The sequence below is a fragment of the Thermobia domestica genome, chromosome 5 (genome assembly GCF_964235325.1).
Source record: "Thermobia domestica chromosome 5, izTheDome1.hap1.1, whole genome shotgun sequence".
Classification (NCBI taxonomy): domain Eukaryota; kingdom Metazoa; phylum Arthropoda; class Insecta; order Zygentoma; family Lepismatidae; genus Thermobia; species Thermobia domestica.
The window spans coordinates 286,464,418-286,487,961 of NC_137458.1; the positions used below are offsets into that span (position 1 = coordinate 286,464,418).

Genomic DNA, 23,544 nt, shown 5'->3' on the forward strand with positions numbered 1-23,544 from the left:
AAGTAATAATTAAAATCAAATAATGAGGAATGACTGTGAACATGAATGTCAGGTTCCTCTTTGCGATTTTCCAAAGATTTTATTTTCCAGTGTAACATTTGAATATTATTATGTTAGTCTATAATGCCATATTTTCGATATCGTGTATCTTAGACTAGAATTACAGTGTATTACAATAAATTATCGTATTTACCAGAAATATCTTCCAAGAAAATAATTCGAGATATAACAACTTGTTATTTGAAGAAGACAGTTGCTTACTGACAAGGGAGTGGCTCCACTGAGATCCGAACGAAACAATTGTGTTCGCATTGGATATGTTATAAATAGACGAATCCCGAAGCTATACGTGTCACCGGGCGGGATATCGTGAGTTACAACATATTCAACGAACTTTAAAAGTTCGTTACTGAATTCTCTATGTCTGTGTGTCTATCTGTCCGTCTGTCTGTTATTTGCAATTTTTTTCAATTTTGTACACTGCATTAGATAGAGCATCAAAAACTATCAGACAAAATGATTAAATTTTTCGCGTCAATCTAACCGTTCGCAAGATAGTGGCCAAAAAATGACCGATTTACAGAAATTTAAGTAGCCATATATCGGGAACTGTAACTCATAGAGAGATCATATTGGTGTTGATCAATATCTAAAAGGATGGTAAACATTTTGGTACCAAATAGGAACCGGTAGTCACTGTCCAACTGGCCAGTAGTTTGGCCAATGGCCAGTTGGCCAGTGGCCACCAATTAATATCAAGACAAAAATGTTTAACATTATATTTGGGATTGATTACCACCAATATCATATCTCTATGGCTTTCCGTTCCTGTGATATTGGCCAAAAACATGGCCAATTTCTAGATATTTAAAAAGTCATAAGTAGGAAATTATCTGCTAGAATATTTTGAACCGAGTCATTTGTTCGGAAACGATTGGGTAAATGGAAAACTCGGTGAACATGTATCCCATCATTTTCAAGGCCACACTTTTTTGGGGTAAAAACTTTACTAAAAAGTTTGCCCCAGGGTTCCCCGCAGGGCTCCAGACGGGATCCAACTAAAAAGTTTCAAATGGCAAGGGGGGTTAAGTAGCACATCGTTTGAGATCTGTTGTAAAATGAAGGACAATGGAGCAAGTCTCGACTCTCTACAACCCTGTGCAAAATGACGGCGGGTCAAAATGAAAACAAAAACTTAATTGAAAAGTCCACGCCACCCGTATAAATCGAAAATGGTGAGACAAATGTAAAAACAAGAAAGGACGTGTGGCATTACGAGATCGAGCTAAAGAGAATTTCACAGTAAATATCAAGCTCAAGCTCGAATTAGTGAGAAACTTGACTAGTGTGATCCTCATTGAGATTAGCGAACGCGAGCTCCATTGAGGATAGAGAGCATGAGCCCGAGTGAGTCACGGTTGCAAAATTACCAATTTTCCTTCTTTCTTTCTTTCTTAATTTTCTTTTCTTTTTTTCCTACTCCAATGCGTAAGGTTTATGAATAGCAGAAGTGCTTGCTAGAAAGACCTTAATTAGCATTGCTTGAATTATCCATAGACTAGGAACTGCTTAGATATCTAATGCAACTTACGTTCGCATTTTAACAATTCAGGTTGTAATTAAAACCTTGAATACTGAGCAGATGAGCACACAGAATGTTTTGTTGGGGTGTATTTCTAATACGCAATTAATTCTTCATAAACAAATACAACTCTATAGTATCTGAAGCGGCTTGAGTTGGATTGAATGAAAACGTGAACATGTATTCGAACTGCGCAATGTATTGTTAATTATCATGAACTGGAACAATTAGAAAAAAAATGGAAGCGCGACTGATGAGCACCAAACATCAAAATTTCAAAAGGCATGGTCAAAGCTCACACCTCAAAGACCAGAAAAAAAGATTGCCCTATCAACTAACCGTTGTCTTGTCCAAGTCAGATGCTTCTTTTCATTGTGAAATTTCCTGCAAGTTAATCAGAATGTTGAAAATTTCCTACATTTTAAATTTATTTAGTATGTACTGATCAGTCAGAACATTATGACTACCAACCTACTATCGATATATTTTCCGTCCAGGCGATATCTGTGTCACCTGCCGACGAATGCCTGCTAGTCATTCACGCGTACGGTACATGTAGTATCAGTGAGAGTGCTGGCCGTGTGTAGAATGGGGAAGGCGCGCGATCTGAGTTTGACCGAGGGCAGGTTGTAATGGCCCGCAGACTCGGCAGGAGAATTTCGGAAACTGCAGAACTTGTCGGATGTTCGAGGAGTGCTGTGGTGAGTGTCTTCAACAAGTTGCGAAACCAAGGGAAAACGACGTCCAAACGTCGAGGGGTTGGGCGCTCCCACCTCATTACAGATGTCGGACGTCATAGGCTGGGCAGACTGGTAAAACAAGACAGGCAGCGAACTGTGGCAGAGCTAACATCATACTTTATTACTGGGCAAAGTACAAGTGCGTTTGAACACACAGTGCACCGAACACCCCTAACGATGGGCCTCCGAAGCCCATGTCCCATCTGTGTGCGAATGTTAACACCACGACATCGGCAACTACGACTGAAATGAACACATGACCATCGTCATTAAACCTTGGCACAGTGGCAGAGCGTTGCATTGTCTGATGAATCCCGATACCTTCTTCATCATGACGATGGGAGGGTGCGAATCCGTCGTGTTTCAAGAGAACAGTTCTTTGACACCTGTACTGCGGGAGGGAGACAAGCTGGCGGTGGCTTAATTATGCTCCGGAAAACATTCACGTGAGCATCCATGTGTCTAGTGAAGCTCGAGCAAGGCACCATGACGGCCAAGGTGTATCACACACTGCTTGCAGACGACGACCATGTTTCCCAAAGGGAGTGGCATTTTTCGAAAAGATAATGCACCATATCACAAGGCCAGGATTGTGATGGAGTGGTTCGAGGAACACAGAGGCAAGTTCCAAGTGATGGGCTGGCCACCCAACTCGCCTGATCTGACCTAATCGAACACAAATGGGATGTGATTGAACATGACTTCAGAGCGCATCGCCCCTGCCCGGAATTTACGGGAATTAGATGACCTGTGTGCAAGAGCGCCGATCCTGGGGGGCCGAGGGGGCTCCCCCAAAGCTCATGTGAGCCCCCGCATTGTATTTATGAATATACAGTATTTGGCATAATTTGAATACAATTTGAATTAAAATCCTTGTATATATGCCTTCTGCATCTGAATGCCCCCCCCACATTTACAGAAAAATCGGCGCCCTTGCCTATGTGTACCAATCAACTCTCTCCAGTGACCTTTCAAGGATCATTGCGTCCATGCAAAAACGCGTCGCCATTGTTATTCGTGCCAAAGTTGGACACACTGACAATAAGGTAGGTAGTCATAATATTCTGGCTGATGTGTGCGTATATTTTAACTCGTATATTTTGTCTCGACTCGAATTTCGAGACGTCTCGACTCGAATTCGAGTCGAGTCGAGACAGAGACTGTCGAGTCGAGACACGAGTTGAGACAGAAACATATTTTCGAGTCGAGACACGAGTCGAGACAACATTTTCTCGAGACGAGTCGAGACAGGCTTAAATCTCGACTCGACTCGACTCGAATGCATCCCTACCAAAAATAATCAAAATCAATCCAGCTAGGTATAGTTTTCAGATAAACGTTAGAACATTAATTTTGATATACATAGGATCTTTAGGTTCCAAAAACTATCAAAATCGGACCAGTACTCTATGAGTAACTGAGAAACTTACATTGTCACAAGAACGTTATATATGTCACAAGAATGTTAGTAGGAAACCCACTTCACTACTTCAGTTATATTTGAGGTTTATCCATGAAACCTTAGTTTGGGGTTGGGTTGGGAGAGGTTATCCATAACTTAAAAATAACTGTTTGTAGAACATAAATTAGAACATGATAATTCTAGGATAGAATCGTAAGATGCAGGCTTAAATTTGTGATTAATTTAAGAATTTTAATTATTTGCTGTATTTGATGATTGTAAAGTGACTATGTGTTCTCGTATACATAACAGAAGACAAATTTTATGTTAGCACATTCCTCATATTTTCTTAGTTCATGTAAATGTTTCAAAAATGGGCACTTAGACTTCAATCTTGCCGCAAGTACTTTTAATAACTGTATTGCAATTGAAGTGATGTCTGCAAGTTTATGAGAATTTGCACTCTTTTAAACTCTGTAAGATATATACAGATTTGTTAAATTTACTAACGGTGCTTTTTTTAGAGTCGTAAATTAAAATAAAATTTTAGTTTCAGGACTACATGTAACAACGTGTAATACGAAATCCAGGTATCATACACTATCTTGAAAATGTTCTAATGCTTTATATATTGGCTTTTGCTGAGATTGTTACTGAAAATGTCATTGGGTTTGCCACTGAGTGACACACTCAAAAGTCAGATTTAGAAATTTGGGTTTAAGCAAATTAATGCTAGGTTAAGTAATAAAAATATTGAAAATGTAAGCGTTACACAGTGAGAAATTTCATTAAGCTGGGTTAGTACTTAAAGCAAATTTACAAATGAGATTATATCTTATTTTACATTTTATATGTTAAACATGAATTTATTCATAGAAAATGTTTTTTGTTTGTGTATTTGTTTTAAAAATTTATATATAATTTACAAACAAAATAAAATATAAGTAAAAAGTCCATAATAATTCAGTATCACCATTCATGTCCAAGTAATAATAAAACTTTTACCAAATATATCCTTTCTAAAACACTAACAAATATATACATGCTTTGTAATTAAGCAGATAGATTTATGTAACCATTAATGAGAAAGCTAAGAAATTGTTATATTGAAAAGTTTATTTCGTTCTTGTTGAAGGTTTAAACCTGTAGCTCTTTGCCCATTACTGTTAAAACTTCACTGAAAAATCAATGAAAATTATCACCAATGATGTAGAATAGGATAAGTAAGTTTTCAACGAAAAATCTTTAAAATGATTTTCTTTTCAATATATAGTAATTGGCATGCAGGGCCCATCACTATATTAAAACAAATATACAATTCAGTAACGGTCACCCCTTCATATTAAGAAAATATGTGTGCAAAGAAACTAATTATCCCTGATGGCAGTTTAATATATGATTCTTGTGTGAGTTAAAATTAAAAAGTTGCGATGAAAACATGAAACCTTAAGGAAAACTCTTACTTCTCTTATCAATTTCTTTAGAATTGAAAGGAAATCCAGCCAATCTTCATGTCGCCTCTTCATGTCACACTGAGTGTTCACGCGAACAAGAAGACTAACACACTTTGAATGCAGAAAAAGATGACATGACTACCAGCAATCGAGAGTGATTTTCGGTAAGTTTCGAGTCACATAAAGCGTGTTATTAAGGTAAACGGTACTAGTGTGCCCATCATTAGACAGTGCCCATCATCGTTGTGTTTACACTATATGAGATTTGGGCTATAGACAGCAACCGTTTAAGATAGAAATTATTCCTTAAATCTTTTATTAAAGATTTGCAACAAACTTAATCAGCAACTTGAAGTACTTGTCGAGTTTCAGTTACTGAATAATTCACCAGTAAATATTCATAAGTAGATATTCATAAGTACATTAGAATATAATGTAATGAGTCCCTTGGAAGTGCCTATAACTATTTCATTGCAACATCACTTAAAATTAAATCTTTGTCACCGGCCTAAGGTCATTTTTTTTCAAAATTTAAAAGAAATTGGAAGAACAGACTTAATTTAAACTTTATTAACCAAGCCTCGTATATTTCCAATGTTCTAGAAACTATTCTCTCATCGCTTTGGCATGTCTCTTCGTCTGTGTTAGTAAGCCTCCGTCAATTGTTGTGACCAAATATGGACATACGTCGCAGAGACAATGATTTCCTTTGTGAACGCTCTCTGAGTCCGGAAAAACGGGAAAGTTGCAAAAACACTTTACTTCTTGTCATCGCCCAACGCTGATTCGATTATTTAAAACGTCCGCACTTCTTCAGCCAAAGAGTGTGAACTTGATATTATACGTCATCACCGGGGAGCTCCAGCCCCAGGAACATTTACACAATAGCAAGCTGAACAAAGCAAGCATGTGTCTGCACCCTTGGGACGATAGTCCTTGTGTCGTCGTTTGTTCGCGCGTAGCGCGCTTTTCACCAGAGCAGCGTTGACTGCTGCCTCAAAGTATAACGTATGCATCTTCGAATTGTATAGTGACATAAATATACGCATATCTGCATTAGTGATTAAATATCTTATCCAATACAAAAGGCTTGTATTTGTGAACCAGTTGAGTAATTATCAGTGCAACTTATGGTTTAATACTAACGTGTGTGAAAGTTGAATCTATAATAGTTCTATTTACTAAACGCTTTAATACGACTAGTCAGTCGAATTCATTAATTACCACGACGAATGTGAACTAAGCTCAAAGCACGAGTCAGCCGAGACTGTGGACTAAACATCATACTCATAGCACCAACTTGGGATACTTATCGAGGAGATAGCAGTCGGGACTCAAACCCAGGACTTCGATTCCAGAACCAGCGCACATATTTGAACACGGGACGTCGAGGGAGCAACTTGTAAGGCTAGCCGAAGAAACACGTGAGTCAACTCTTAGTTAAGCCATGCCACCTCAACGTTAATAATAATGAATTGTTAATTATAGGTATATTTGAAACTTAAATGCATGTAACATTCGTGCTTATACAGTAACATTATATTCTTTCTATAAAAAGAGTGATTTTATCATTTGTTGCATAGTTAATATTTAGTTCTATTATATGTGTAGCTTAACAGATATCTTTACGTTGTCTACATTTTCGTCTGCCGTGTTTCCAGTCACCGCAAGTCGGAATTGTAGGCATGGGCAGTGACCATAATCGTCGTAGCGTAACTGGAAATTAAGATTAAGAAAAAGGGGAATATATGAGAATAAAAAGTTAATCCGAACCACGACGCATATATTGGTCACATCTTAGTACCAGCTATTTGATGGTAAGATTTTAAGATAGTTTAAATAAAGAATGCGTTGTATCTCATTGCCAAACCAGGAAAAAGTTTTTATAATTTTCATGAGATATGTTTGTTTTTATACACTTTTATATCAACTCGACATTAACTAGTAATACTACAGCTTCCTCCAGAGTAGGAGAGTACGTGGATACTTTAGAGGTACTAAATTTGAAATAAGTAATTCACTTTTAATTATATGAAAGAAAATCTTGATAATTGGACTTAGGGAATCCTCCTCTCGCTTAGAATTATCAGTATCCTTATAATAACTTGGAATTATTGTGGTTATTAATACATCTGTTGAAACAAAATAAAATATTTCAATAAGGTTTCGAATCCACGGAACAAAAGAATTAATTTCATTTAGATATATTAATCAAGAGAATAATTGACTGGAAACTTAGTGTGTGTTAAGTTTCTTTAAAGCTCATTCATTCTTACCATTATTTTGAAAATAAATCTTCGGATTTTAATCGCAATATTCGGATTTCCAAATTTCATAACTTAGCAACTTAGTTTAAGTAGCGTACAAGATCTATGGTGCTACGGCTATAATGGTGTTTCAAAATTTACAACGTAAGGTTTTCTTTCATTTCGTACTAATAGAAATAGGTATATTGTTTGGTAATTTTGTATAGTTAAAACGTTATTTGTTTTCTCGTTTAGTATGTATTTCGGAACATATATACACTTTTTTCTTGTATATTGTAGGAAATCAAAGTCATAAAATCTGTTAGTAAACGAAATAGAGTTTTGTAATTTTACAATACATGGAATAGAACTTCGTGTTATTTAAAATCTCTTTTTAATATTCAGTTATAATGATATTGTAATTAATTAAACTCGCTTCAAATTACAATTCCAATAACAACTTTGTTATTAGAATGTGTATTAGAAAACTCTGATATAACTAAACTAAAACCTGCGGTACAAAGTGATTTAAAAATATCATGAAACAAATGCAGGAGGGTGATAAATTTGAAAATACTGCTGAATGATGACTCAGTACAAGACTAAATATCATGATTCGCAAAAAGTTGTTATAAACAACTGAAGAGACTGCTGCACAAATGCCAATGCCCCAGATCCATAGCGCTTTTTTATGTTTATTGTGACGGACTATTAAAAGGAAAACAGATAATCTAAAACTGGAGAGGATCGAAACAGGATGTCCTAGGGATCTCCTGTAAACTAAAATAGCCGAAAGTACTAGCATCTGTTAATACAAATACACCAATAATATTCAATGGTGGGAAACATTTCCACATTTTATGCTCTGATATATGTATAATAGGGTTGAGTGAAAAGAGGCCAAAAAAAATTTTTTTTTCGAAATTCGATTTTGGATAGGGGCAAAAGTTGCATCATATTATAGTACTTCACCATGGAAAATTTCAATTCTCTAAAATAATTTTTAGCCGGGGCGCAATGGGCCTGTGAAAAAAGGCCAATTTAAAAAAAAAATTAAATTGGAATTTGGATATGGGGCAAAAATTGCATCATACGCATGGAAAATTCAAAGTTTGTAAAATATTTTCAGCCGTTGCTCAATGGGCCTTAAGTTTCGTAGATTTTGTAAACAAATACACGTTTATTGTGTATTTGTATAATTATTAGACAGTTCTTCACTTGACGTAGACTGTAATTTGAGGGTGTTAAGATTCGTTGTCGCAACGAGATGTATTTCTAAAGCTACCGAAGTTCATATTATATGTTACAAGCTGCATCAACCCAGAGTTCACCACTAAGAGGTTACTGCCGTCAAGTTCAATCCCATCCACCCACCCGCCAACATTAGATTGACTATTTCATAAGTTTCATTCATGTCTTCGTGCAAAATACTGCGACTTTTTCTCGAATTAGGCATATATTTTCTCTAGTCAATTTTCTAACGAATAAAGACATCTGTCTCTCGTGCCACACATACTGAAAGAAGCTTCACTATTTATTTTCACTAATCTTACCACTACTTGTGTATGACATTTGAACTCATGGATATCAGTACGTGTATTTTCTGAAGAGCGAATCTCTTGCAATTTTTCATCTGTCACATGAGTCAGTATTGGCTGGTGTGTTGTGTTACATTTATTCCAGTTATCATTTCTGTGTAATTATTAGCCTCGAAGATTAATACTGGCTCTTCGAAGGAACGAATTTCAGAAGGTTTAGACTGCTTTCTGGATTGGAATATATTATCAGCAACAAGGATTCGTGTAGCTGGTTTGTTTTCACCAATCATGGCAATGAGAATGTTTTAAGGATTCGCATAGAATGCATTTCTGGAAATTACTTTATTGACTGGAGTCTTGTATGGTTCTTGCAAACCTCGCGAAAGTTTTATGGTCAAGAACAAATGTTTTGTTCCGTATTTGACAAGAGGTTTGAGTTGAGTTGATTTTGAGGTTAGCATCCCTTTCATCAGCAAAGCTATATGAGACGGGACCTACTGATTAACGTGGAATCCGAACCACATGAGCTCCCGCCGGGAATCGAATCCTGGTCTCTCACGCCAAAGACTCGTACGTTAACCGCTTAGCCACGAAGGAGCTCTGACAAGAGGTTTCAGTTTGATGTTGAACCACACTGGTGCATATACTTTTACCACGAGCTTTGCGAGAGTTTTGAGCTCCTCTGAAAGATTTGGCGTTGATATATATATATATAGACGCAACAGTTTGTAAGCCATTGTTAACCAGCGAACATGCCTAAGTTTCCCAGGTTTCTTAATCTACCAGGCTTTTATCAAAGTCTCCTCTTATGACAGATTGGAGTATTTCACAGAAGTACTTCTGATCATAACTGAGATTACGCACATTTAGGAGTGTATATGGTACTGAAGAAATCTTTTCGAAGCCGTGCACTAAATTTGTTTCACAATTCACAAATGATCTACCAATAGAGCCAGGGAAAGTGTAAGGTCCAGTACTTACACTATCGATTTCTTTTAGTAAATGACGAAGTGGTAGTTCAATGAAATGCAATAATCATATGCACCACTGCAGGGGCCTCCCTTAATGGTTTTCGAGCACTCTAATCACTCCTCCTTTTGAACCAACATAATATTAGTGCCATCGCAGCCGATAGTTACCACATCTGATAGGTCCACATTATTTTCTTGTAATTCGCGGCAGAGCGAACTAGCAATATTCTTTGCTGATGCTGATCCGGTCAAAGAGGCATAGCCGAGAAATTTGTTACCCGGTTCTTCACGGATACAATAATGTTCTTCCATCTTCATATCTTTGACTTCCGAACATCACGAGCGTTTGGGCTTTCTTCCAGTCAAAATAGATGGCACGAGGTTTCACTTTATTAACAGTCTCTTTAGTTCTTACACTTACGATTTTTCGCAACCACTCTTTGAATTTTATTTCTGTAAATTATGTTTTTGCGACCGCTCTAGACTCACATATTTAACATCTTCCAAAATCGCATTAGCAATTGCTACAATTTTTCTTCTAGTCACGCCGGTTTTCTCCTTCACTTTTGCTAATGTTGGGATGAATTTTCTCATTTGCGTGCATCCAATCTGTGATTGCTCTCTTGTTTTCTTCAAAGGATTCTTCCAACTAAAATAGGATCTCCTCCAGCTTCAGCGTATTCTTTATTGCCTGCCTATCTTGTTTCCGAAGATGACAAGTAGTAGAAGTATCTGATGACTAGTTGATAATGTAACCCTTTGGTTGAAAGCTTTACCGTAAGATCACTTTTTGGCTTTCCTTCCTTCTCTTTTTGAGAATTTCTTTGTTCAAGTAATTTCGATAATACCGAATATCATTTTTTACTCACCAGCCAGCGACACAACTAGGCTAGTTGTCGCCCGGAGCCCGCCCCCGACCAACCAAACCAAAACGCTCCCCGACTATACCTGATAGTAGTTCTTCTATTCCATTCTTTCTTCAAGTGGTAAGGCTTGATTTCAAAATTGTAGTACATATTTTAAGTTTTATTACAAGATAAAACACTAAACTACTTTGTAACTGATTGACAAATAATATGAGAGTAGCATGCTTCACACATTCGTACAGTCTCCACGAAATAACAGCAAATCTCAATGTTTTTCAAATTATATCGGAATGTGCATATTTGTAGAATAAATCAAAAGTCTTTCGAATTTGAATAGAATATTTAATTATGACAAACAATCAAGCTGTTGTTTCGACTATTATATTCGGACATTTAACAAATCTCTTAAATCGATGTAAGTTAAATGAGAACACAAAAAGCTGGAACTAAAATTTAACCTTGCGGCCTCTTTTGGATGCAAAGGTTTTTATAATGCCCTCAAAACATAGCTTTGAAGCTAACTTATGATCTAGGGATATGATCGAAAGATTCGTGAGTCATTGTTGTCTTTTGAAGTTTCTGAGGTATTTTTTTATGATATTTAGTTTGCTAAAACTCCTTTTCTTGCATTATAGTGAAAATAAATATTTGCCAATTTTTGCGCCCCCAATTCGGCGCCTGGGGCGCAAGTCTCGTACCCCCCTTAGTTACGTAGCTGTCACCACCAACCAAACAACTGTACTATTAATAATACTGCTAAAAGTTCATTGTAGGATATCAGAAGTCTTATTAAATAGCAAAAAGTTTCTTTATGACAAACTCGCAAAATGCTTATATTGATCACTTTCCGTCTTATTATTTCCAAGTTTCAGGACCATTGCATCCCGCTAAAATAATTTTAGAGAATTAAAAATTCATGTTGTCATCTATCGACAAAGGATGCATCTTTTGCCCTCTATCCACAATATAAATTACAGTCTACTTTCAGTGAAGATTTGCTAAATAGTTACATAGTAAACGGAAATTGATTTGCAAAATCTCAAATTTAAAGCCCCTTGCGCCCCAGCTAAAAATTATTTTAGACAATTGAAATTTTCTATGGTAAAGTACTATGATATGATGCAACTTTTGCCCCCTATCCAAATTCGAATTTTGAAAAAAAAATTTTTCACTCCACCCTAATGTATAATTTACAATTATATTTTTTCAATTGGAAAGAAAATTACGTTTAAAAATAAAAATGTCGCCGATATTTAATTAGACAGTTGCATGGGTAACAAACCACAACATTGTAAAAAAACATATGATACGCTCGGTATATGGTTTCTCGTATGATAAAAACGATTTTCTCAATTCAGATAGAGTTTTGAACTTTCATAGCCATCTTCATAGCATATCTTTTTGAATTCTAAAGCTTTAAAATAACAACCGCTATAGTACTTCATTTGTCTTAATATGAAAACAAATTGAGTCAAGTGATAAAATGCATATTGTTTAGCAATGATATATTTTCAGTTAATGTTAAATATTCGTTGTACTTCTCATAAACACTGCTATTGTATTTTTAAATATTATTATTAGACAAACCTATTAGTTTTTACAATGTTCCGAATACATTTTAAATAACATTCTGAGACTAATCATAATACCCAAGTAGTAAATACATCCCAATTTATACATTTAACATTCTTTAATATATTATATTAACTAAAGTAGGAATATTTAATGTGCATATACACCATTATGTGACAGAATATATATTATTAAATATTATTATAATATTCTTAAATATTATTATGGGAGAAAATGCCTCAAAAACATTTAGATAGCTTTCATAACCAAAGTCATTAGAAATTCATTTTGGAAACACGATTGATGCAAATTAGACTTTTTGTGGTAAGCATATAAATTGAATATGGAATTGAACTTGGATATGTAGTTAGTTTCTTACAAATTGGAAACGATATTGGTGTAATAATTTAATGCTCATTCGATAAACAAAGAAAAATGTATTGAAATATCTCGACAATATTATTAATATTACTCTTGTTATTTTATCATTGCCAATTCAAGGTATTTTTCAAGGATAACATTAAAAACTATTCAGACAGCAGTTAATTAATTTTGTTCTATGGTATTAAAATAATGGATTTTATTGCATTTATACGACAAGTACTAAATTCAATATAATTTTCTACTGCTAAATAGAATAATTATAATTTATTGTAGCTTTTTGCTAACGTTATGTTATTTGAAATTATAGTTTCTAGTCTGCTAACGTTTCAATACTCTAATATATCACTTAACCACTCCATTGAAAGTTTAATATCTTACTTCCTTAATGACTAATTCACAGAAATTATTGTTCCAATATTTATAGTTCTTCGTTTACAGAATTGAAGACCTTGGGGGGAAAATAATGATAACCCTCAAAATTACCGAGTTTGGTCAACAGATGACAGAGATATTAGTCCGTAAGATTAAGTCAAAATTGTGCATTTTATATATAAAAGCACGAAACTTGCTGTACGTGTTATTTATATAGAATTAATAATTTTGAGCGTTGTAGGCATCGGCGGATTGCCCTCTGAACCGCCATATTGGAAAATGGCGGCCAAAATCAGTTTTTAGCCTATAACTGTTGAACGGATAGTCCGATTTTAATTTTTCTTTTTTTCATTTTAAAGCTATTTTTAAGGCAAATCTTTTTTATAATAACAAAGATTTCTCTAAACTTTAAGGTTTTAGCATAATTTTTAAAAATATATAGATTTTTCGATGAAAGTTGATTTCTTCATTCTATAACTTTTATATGGTGCACAAAATCACTTTTGATTTCTGAATAAAAGAAAATGATAATTTCATGATCTTTCCATTGATATATGTTAAGATATAATTTGAACTACCGTTTTCTCATAAATCGTTACTCAGAATAAGCATGTTAAGGAAATAAAAGGTGCTCAAATTCAATTCAACTCTTAGAATCTCAAAGTTACCCCTACCCAGTTTCATTTTTTTAAGTATAAAATGAACAATTTTGTTTAATCCTTCAAACTGTAGTTAGAATCAGCACTCAAGTTCTTTGTTGAGTGCATAAATTTCTATATATCTTACAGCATTTTTTTGAAATCATGTGAACAAGTTTTGTTTTGTTTAATTTTGTTATATTTGTACAAAACTTAACTTGCAGGTCATAAATCTTTTCTCTTTCCTTTTTATATCTTTCAGGTCTAGAGATATATGCAACAGAAGCGAATATTATGCACTTCTGAACTGGTGAAATCTACTCTAAAGGTCTTCGCCTAGGATCGAAATATTTCGTAGATCGAACGAAAGTCCGAAAAAGAAAATGAAAAGAACATTCAAGTTAGTTGAAAGTGGTAGCTTTCCACCCCCCAAAACTACTAGTACAGATTGGGAAAAATGTATTTTTTGTCAGAACCGAAGTTGACAAGCTTACTTGTCCGGCGGACTGGGAATCCCGGAATGCAGATTCTGGATATGGGACAATTGAGAAGAATCTCTTGTCGGTACAAGCGGTTCAGGGTCTTCCTGAGGAGATAGGTTCACTTGAACGACTAAACGACGGAAGTGTTATTAGAACAACTCTTTTAAATAACAAAGCAAAGTTCCGCCGGAAGTGTAATTTACGTTACAATAAAAAAGAAGTGATCGAGTTACTCAACGTTGGGCGAAGAAAAGGAAGGTGGTGTGTTCTTCAGAAAGCAATATTTCCGAACAACCAGAAATTGAACAGAACAAACCTTCTACAAGTCGTTATACACGAGGAAAAGGTGTAACCTCACAGGATAAATCTGAAAAGATGTGTTTTTTCTGTGATAACAATTATCCACTGCTCCAAGACAAACCCCTGTCACTTGTTATGATCTTTAAAGTTGATAGCTGAGTGCGGCAGTGCGCTGTGAATTTGCAAGATGAATCTCTCATAGCAAAATTTAGTGAGGGTGACATCATCGCTAGAGATGGTGTGTATCACGCGAAGTGTCTCACAAGCTTATACAATAGGAATGCAAAACTACATGGTCCGACACAGAAAGACGATTCACAGAAATTAATACTCAAAAGTTCTTTTGCGGAGCTTATGTCTTTTATAGAATTCTGCCTTGAAAATGAAGAAGAGGCGACAGTTTTTAAACTGAGCCAATTAAAGAGGATCTATTGCACAAGAATTACGCAGCTCGGGTGAGAAGCATCTAATGTGCATTCAACTAGACTAAAAGAACAAATATTAGCTAACTTTCCTGAACTTGAGGCGTACCCAGAAGGTAGAGATGTTCTTATAGTTATCAACAGAGAAGTGGGACGTTCTCTGAGGCAAACATGTATTCTAGATAATGAGTCAGAAGTGGTTATCCTATCTCGTGCTGCGCGAATATTGCGCAGAGATTTTCTCAATCATAAACAGCCGCCATTTGATGGATCATTTTCAGGAGGATGTCAAGTGAGGTCAGTTCCTCCTACCTTGGTGAGTTTCCTGTCCATGGTCATGCACGAACCCAGAATTCAAAGTGAAGAGGCAGCCAACTCATCACAGTCAAGTGTTACTCTAGCACAGTTGATTAGTAACCACACTTGCAAAGACCGGCGTCGTACATCTATAGGAAGCAGACATTCTCGAGCTCAAGAGACACCATTTTTATTATTTTGGTAGTTATATCCACTCAAAAATGCGTTCGAATGATTTAATTGATGTTTTGCGCAACTTGGGAATATCAGTGTCATATGATCGAGTGCTAAGTTTATCAGCTAATTTAGGTAACTCTGCCATTGCCCATTTTTGCAACATTGGAGCTATAGTCCCTTCAAATTTGAAGATTGGTATCTTTACAACTTCAGCAGTTGGCAATATAGTCCATAATCCCAGTGCAACAAGGTCAGAAGGTTCATTTCACGGAACTGGGATTTCTCTTTTTCAGCAATCTGAAAAGACTAACACTGGTTTAAATTAAACATTCACGATCAAGTCCAGCAAAAAAGCCATGAAACTGCCAACAAGCTATTCAGCTGTCCCTCCCATTTCGATCACTAAACTAATAAGTTCTCCCCCGAAAATCAAAACTTTTGATCGTTCATCAAGACAACCAGCAGATGAAAATATTGAAAGTGAATATTCCTGGTGCAAGCATGTTTCAGAGTTTGTTGACAAAAAGGGAACAAATGAAGAAACAAACACCAATGCAAGCTGGTCTGCGTTTCATAGTCAGAAGGAAACTGGAAATCCAATATCATCTATTAGAACTGCACTCCTTCCCCTGTTTCAAGACGATTCTAAGTCAGTTGCGGAGTTACCTAAATCGCACTCCGCTTGACTGAAAATACCGATGCTCTGCTTCGGTGGATGGTTTGTGGGCCGGAAGTCGCACGCATTGTTGAGGAGTTTAAAACCCAAATAAAACACCCTGTATGTGACGAATGGTCTCATCATGAAAACAGGCCACGGAAACAAACCACGTTTTTAGATAGAGTTTGTAACTTGATTACTGTAATCAAAGAAATGGGAAACCCTTTTACAGATAAAAGTGACGATTTGTTGGTTCTCAACACAAGGGAGATTATGGAGAAGGAAGTTGTTAATTCCTTAAAGTCAATAAAAAAGAATGGAAAAGAATTGAGTGAGAAGTTTTTCACGGAAAGACAGATCGACTGTGAAAAACCAGTTGATGCCCCTATGGCCCGAAACAAATTCCAACTCTTCAACTGCAAGCATAAGAAATCAAATAAATCCAATACCTCCCCAACAATGAAAACTTTGAAACGGGATCGAAGTATATTCTTAAAATTGTATATTGCTTGTCAGATTCGGTAGGGCGATATTGATGATTTTTTCTGCCATGAAAACCACATGTATCCTCCGTCGCTTTCAGATGATGGATCGTTAAACTGTAAGGGGAAGCCTCACGTGATGAAATGTTTAGAGACCTTGCTTGCAACAGAAGATGATAGTGTCGTTAGTGCGTGTGATGATCCTGATGTTGATATGATGATCCTTGATGGCCCAGCTGTTGTGCACATGATTACGCCAGAGAAAAATGATTCCTTCCATGATTATTCACAAACGATTATCAAGTACACTGCAAAACAGTTTCAGAAACCTGGTTTAAGTAGAATAGACATCGTATTTGACGTCTACAAGTTAGACAGCCTGAAGTTTTGCATTCGAGCTAAAAGAGGAAAATGAATTCGTCGTCGGGTTGAACTGTTAAAGAGAACACCAAGTAACTGGTCTGATTTCCTAAAAGAAGATGTAAACAAGCGGGAGCCTTTCGACTTGGCTACCCAAATAGCATCCGGATCATATGAAGTAGATGTTGTAGTTACTTTGGAGGAAGATGTTCTTTGCTCCTACTCAGATTCTTCAAGATATTCGTTGGATGAGTTACACCCCTGCACACACGAAGAAGCTCATGGCGTTGCACAAGGAAGAAAAAGAATCCTCATTAGAAGTGTGGATACAGATGTGGTGGTTTTAGCACTACATTATTCTAATGTTCTGGATTGTCATCTATGGGTTGCTTTTGGCACATGAAACCTTTCGCACCCTCAACATAACAGAAATTGCGGAAGCATTGGGAATACAAAAATGCAAAGTCCTACCAGCTTTCCATGCCCTGACGGGCTGTGATACTACTTCGAAATTCTCAGGAAGGGGTAAAGTATCTTGCCGGGCAACGTGGAATAGCTACCCAGAAGTGACCCATGCACTCAGTGTTCTTGCTAGCACACCTTCGGTACAAGAAGTTGATGCTGTTATGCCTTTTATCGAAAGGTTTGTTATATTACTATATGATCGTTGTAGCGAAGAAACTAATGTAAACAAAGCCAGACTTGTGTTGATTGCACGAAAAAACAGGGATTTGGACAATATTCCGCCAACGCTTGACGCCCTTAAACAGCATGTCCTTAGAGTAGCATACCAGGCTGGTCATGTATGGGGACAGGCACTTCAAACAGCTCCTCATCTTCCTGATTTGCATATGTTTGGCTGGACTCGAGACTCGGAATCTTCAACATGGCAACCAAAATGGATGACACAACCTCCTGCTGCTATAGAACCTCGTGAGCTAATTAGGTTCAAGTGTAAATTCTCGTGTTCGATGTTGTGCAAATGTGTGAAAGACGATTTATCTTGCACTCATGTTTGTGCATGTAGTGGTTGTGACCAAGACTTCAACTAACTTTTCTTTTCCACCCTGTCTAAGTACATATTTGAATATGCACGTTAAAGATTGTGAAAATTAAGCAATTCTATAGTTATTTTCATACTTTTTATGTTCACATGTAAAAGTGTTATTCTGCATTCAAGAAAAGTAATGCACATCCCTTTTTATGTTCATTTTTATAATAGGGTAATTATAATAGAGTAATTATAGAGTTGAGTTGAATTTCAGTTTAGCGTCCCGTTCAGCGGCGAGGCTATGTGAGACGTGGACCTACTGATTAACGTGGAATCCGAACCACATAAGCTCCCGCAGAGTAATTATAGAGTAATAGAGTAATAATAGAGTATAACATCTAAATATTCTTCTATTTTTATTTCGTTTTGTAAAAGTAAACTTATAGTAAAGAAAAAAATACAAGTGCTGGTAGAAACAACCATATATTAAATTTAAAACTTCAGAGCCAGAATAAATTTTCTTAATGACATGTTAGTTTTGATCAATGATTTCTATGGAAACCATTTTTCAAGTTATAGCTTAACATATATCAATGAAAAGATCATGAAATTATCATTTTCTTTTATTCAGAGATCAAAAGTGATTTTGTGAACCATATAAAAGTTACAGAATGAAGAAACCAATTTTCATCGAAAAATCTTTAGATTTTTAAAAATTGTGCTGAAACCTCAAAGTTTAGAGAAATCTTTGTTATAACAAAAAAGTTTTGCCTTAAAAAGAGCTTTAAAATAAGAAAAGAAAAATTAAAATAGGACTATCCATTCAAAAGTTATAGGCTAAAAACCGATTTTGGCCTCCATTTTCCAATATGGCGGCTCAAAGGGCAATCCGCCGATGCCTACAACGCTCAAAATTATTAATTCTATATAAATAACACGTACAGCAAGTTTCGTGCTTTTACATATAAAATGCACAATTCTCATAAAAAGTTGGCTTAAGCCTTCGGACTATATGGCCAATTCCTTCCATGTTTCTCAATACTGTTCAATACGTACCCAAACATTCATAGCCGTATCAGTGTGGGATATCATTATTTTCTTCCGAGATATGGGAGTTTTTAATACGGCAAATTATGGATACGTTAAAATATCAAATAATACTTTTGATAAAGTGGATACTTTCAAATACCTAGGATCAATATTAACAGATGAAAATCATATTCACGAAGAAATTAAATGTCGACTAAAAGCAGGGAATTCATGTTTGTTATTCAGTTCAAAATCTCTTGTCGTCGCGAATTCTGTCGAAGAATTTGAAGCTTAAAATATTTAAAAAGATAATCATGCCTGTTGTTCTGTATGGTTGCGAAACATGGTCGCTTATTGTGAGGGAAGAAGTAGACTGAAAGTGTTTGAGAATAAGATCCTGAGACGAATATTCGGAGCCAAGAAGAACGGGAATGGGGAATGGCGGAAACTTCATAGCTAGTAACTACATAATCTATATGTTTTACCGGACATTTTAGGGTCGTCAAGTCTAGGGGGCTCAGGTGGGCAGGCATGAAAGACAGTACGAACGCTTTTAATATCCTAATTGGAAGATCAAACAACCATTAGGAAGACCTAGACGCTGATGGAAGGACAATATTAAGATGGATCTTGCAGAAATAGTAATACAAAGTAGAAACTGAATTCAGTTGGTTAAGGGTAGAAGTCGGTGGAATGCTTTTGTGAACACGGCACTGAACCTCCAGGCTCCATAGGCCATAGAGATAGTTAGTTAATTATAAAGAAAAACTATTTTTATTTGAGCATAGTAGATATTGAGTGTCTGTCTATAATGTCTAACGAAAGCATACAAAAATACAAAAATATGTGCTATGAATATGTCATAATCTAAATATTCTAATTGTAAATGAAGTATTTTTTCAATCGTGGCGTCTATGGATATATGAGTATAATGAGAATATTAAAAAATATTTTAAAGTATTAGCGTATATAAAAGTAAATATTACAGCAACATTTGAAATTTTTGAAATCAGAAATCAGGTACAACTTCTAATCCCATTAAAATAGTAATTTATTTAAATTCAAAAATAAATATAACACCATGATATAAAATGTGCCTTACATTATTTCTTTAAACACGTTTCATATTTTCAGATATCAATAAAAAAGTATGATCCGAATTCTCTTCGAAAAATAACGTGCTATTTTATATATCAATGTCATAGGTGTCACTGCAGTCGACGTCAAACTTTGCCCAGCAGAAATAGTGCTATAATTGTCCACATCTGTGTAATTATATCTTCAAACTGTACTTCAGATAAACATAATTAGAGAATATAGTTCTTAAAATATATAAACCGCAAATCGACTACTGTGTAGTTTAAAAATAGGAAACGGTGCTGAATTAGGTCCATTCAGTTTTCTATTCGTACAGAGAACCTCCCTCAATGATCAGCGTTAAAATCGAAAAGCATATAGTTCAACTCACTTTCTGGAAGCTAATTGCAAATTATACAGCCACTGTATTTGACCGTTTTTACACTATGCTCGTGAATATTATAATCAGAATGATTTTTATCATTTTCGGTAGAAATTGAGGAACAGCATCGAAGTTGAAACTATTCTTACGACGGTAACTAAATACTTGGAAACGTCATCTCTGTATCTCTTACAGCCCTTGGCACCATTCTGGTCAGTGCAGGAGCAAGAAATCTTATGTTACCATTAGTTCCGGTAGATAAAAATAGATAAATAAGTAAGCATACGTTTTCCTTGAGATGTTAAATTGATTCTGATATACTGATTCTCGATGTTTCTTACCATTTTAGCTCTATGAACGCCGTCACTTAACTCGAAAGTATTTGAAATTTATAAGGTTTATATTCTTAGTAGAGAGTTACAACATACAATGGGATATCTTCTCAAGACGTTTAACGAATTGAAAAACGAAGGTTTTCGCTATACTTTGTTGTATATGCTGAAAGGTGAGTAGAGATAAAAAGAGAAGTGGCTGGTTTTTGCAATTACGGGTTTAATTTGAGGTTTAGCGAAGGAGCGGAAACTATACCTGGAACACAAAATATATTGAAAAGAGAACGATTCTAGATATGTTTCACCGGTACGGATCTATAAATATCAATATTGAAACTGGAAGTGCGTGCATACTTCTATTATTTCCAATTTTAAGGATGGAGAACATATCGTTTCTTGAGACGCTAAATTGATTTACAAAAAAAATCACTATTAATTACGGTTTTGGTTACATGGGCTAATCTCACAACGGTTTATAAGTAACACTTCCAAGTTGACTTTTGTGTTAACTGAAGAGATAAAGCAAATCTTGGTTTGCCGAATCGATTAAAGAAGATGCTTGTTAATATTTCCTAATTTTTTTTCTATGTATATCAATATTGAAATTAGAAGTAATAGTAAATCTATATAATTTCCAATTTTATTAGAGAATTACATGTGCAGGTTATACCGATTCACGAAACATTGATTCAAGGAAGGAAAAAACCTTATCGCTGTCAATTACCGTTTTTGTTCTCTGGCCTCAAAGTTGAAACTAGTAAGAGTATTTTTTTTCTTTTACGACGTCCGGTTTTAAGAGTTTAATGATTCTCAACTGTCTTCATCTGCCGCTACACTTCGTTTACCATTCTTATTTCCCTTTATTTTTTCTTCTTAGTTGATTTTTATCTGCGATATAGAAGTTTCAAGTTTTCAATACCAATCATATTATTGTATATATTAATACGTTTTCAGTTGTTGAGAATACAAATTAGTTCGTTCCGTTTACGAAAGAAGACTCTAGCTATTACGAATGTTTCATAGTGACAGCTGATTTCAGTGGTTTCAGAGAGGTTAGACATCCGCCAATAATATTTAGTTTACATCGCTTTGAGGTTTATCCAAAGTAGGGCTTGAAATTATTGCAACTGACGTTGTCGAATGATGTTTAAATCATTACAGGCAATAAATGATCAAATATTTTTACTTTTAAATAACGGTGCCAACAATAATTTAAAGCCATAATTTGCTACCTTGGCACTGCTCGAACCTGTAAAAGAGTAGCATTTTTACTGAAATTCTCTGCTCTGTTACTCTAAGTATAGAAAAAATAAAATAATGTATGACGTTTTTTATTAAAATATGCCCAACCGCCATTTTAAAAATGGCTGCAAGAAAAACTATTGCATTTATTTTTTTCAAACAGTGTTTTGTCCCTACCTATCCATAGGGAGCTCATGATAATAGAATAAGAAAAAGAAAAAAAATGTTGGCAACATTGCCTGGGTGATTTGAAGTGGATTTACACTTACACTTTAACGAAATATGTTCTATCGAGCAAACAGAAAAAAAAAACTATTTTCCGCTGGTAGAAACACATGGTAAGTTTTCACGTATCTAGCTCTATGTAAGACTAAATCAAAAATGGTTGCAATGTTATACCAATTTCATGTACATGTATTTTGACAACATACAAGTTAACCAAAAACATACTATCCATATATTAATATTATGTTTAACTAACATCAGCGACTACAGAAGCCAGCTGCTTGCACTGGAATTTCTTACTGACTGCAAGATTTGAGCGTTGTTTGTTGATATTTTTGTTGTATATATTTTTGTAGCTAGACAATAGTCCTTGAGCGTTACAACCCCGACAAATAGTTGAACCCCTAGTCTGCTTAGCTATAGAGACTTAGTATGTCTGAATAGGAATCTTAAACATAGTAAATCACGTTGGGTAGCATTAGCAAAATTTGACGTATGTGATATTGCTTTAATTTATATTCTCATAAGATGTACAAAAATGATTGAGGATTAGATAAATATTGCAGAACAAATTTGTCTAAACTCTCACAATTATTAATCTGAGCCAGATATGTTTTTCTGGTTACCATAGTACTGTATCACTGGTAGTCCATATATTTTGGTTCAAACATGAGAAATATTTCCCACTCACAAGTACAATTGTAGATGCTTATGCGTCTGATTTTGTGATCGAGATCTGAAGCAAATCTCCATTTGTTGAATAGCAACTACTTTCACTGTCCTCTCAATTGAAGGGTAAGGGGACAAAACAAGGAATGTCACAAAACTGCATTTTCGACAAAACGGCGTTTTAATATTTAAAAAAAAAAACGTGTAAGAAACAATTGTGTTAGTCTAGTCTTTTGTCCCTCTTTAATGGACATTTCTACATTTACGCATACATGGCATATACGGTCAAATAGTACCAAGAGTCACAAACAGATAGGACAAAGCACTCGATAAAACACATTCATGGACATTCCTTGTTTTTTTCCACTTACCCTTCAACTGCAGTCTCTAGCTACATCAGCGAAGATACTTTCGACAAAGATAATTTGTCAGGTAGCGTCGAGAGGGATGAACGTGACAAGCTAGTGTACACTTACATACCTTGTTTAGGACGAGTACGTTTATGTACATTGCCACGTTTGCCCATATGCATGTTTTGCGTCCTTATATAATACTATATTTAAAGCAAAATCGATCAAAAGCTAAACAGAATAGGATGTAACCACATCCGATCAAGTTTATTATAAGAATTATGGTAAATCATTATGTATTTTA

The 23,544-nt window shown here is 35.4% G+C and overlaps 1 long non-coding RNA gene across 3 annotated transcripts in view; it reads left to right on the top strand.

The window, feature by feature from the left end:
• LOC145686675 (uncharacterized) overlaps nucleotides 1-23,544 on the top strand; it is a 55,306-nt gene that overhangs the window by 27,356 nt on the left and 4,406 nt on the right. For 2 of the 3 annotated variants that reach the window (XR_014131635.1, XR_014131637.1), the window contains exon 3: nucleotides 5,209-5,342. This is a non-coding gene — a long non-coding RNA (uncharacterized LOC145686675). Of the gene's footprint in view, nucleotides 1-5,208; nucleotides 5,343-20,771; nucleotides 22,721-23,544 lie in introns of those variants that run through there. The other variant, XR_014131636.1, reaches the window with a different exon arrangement.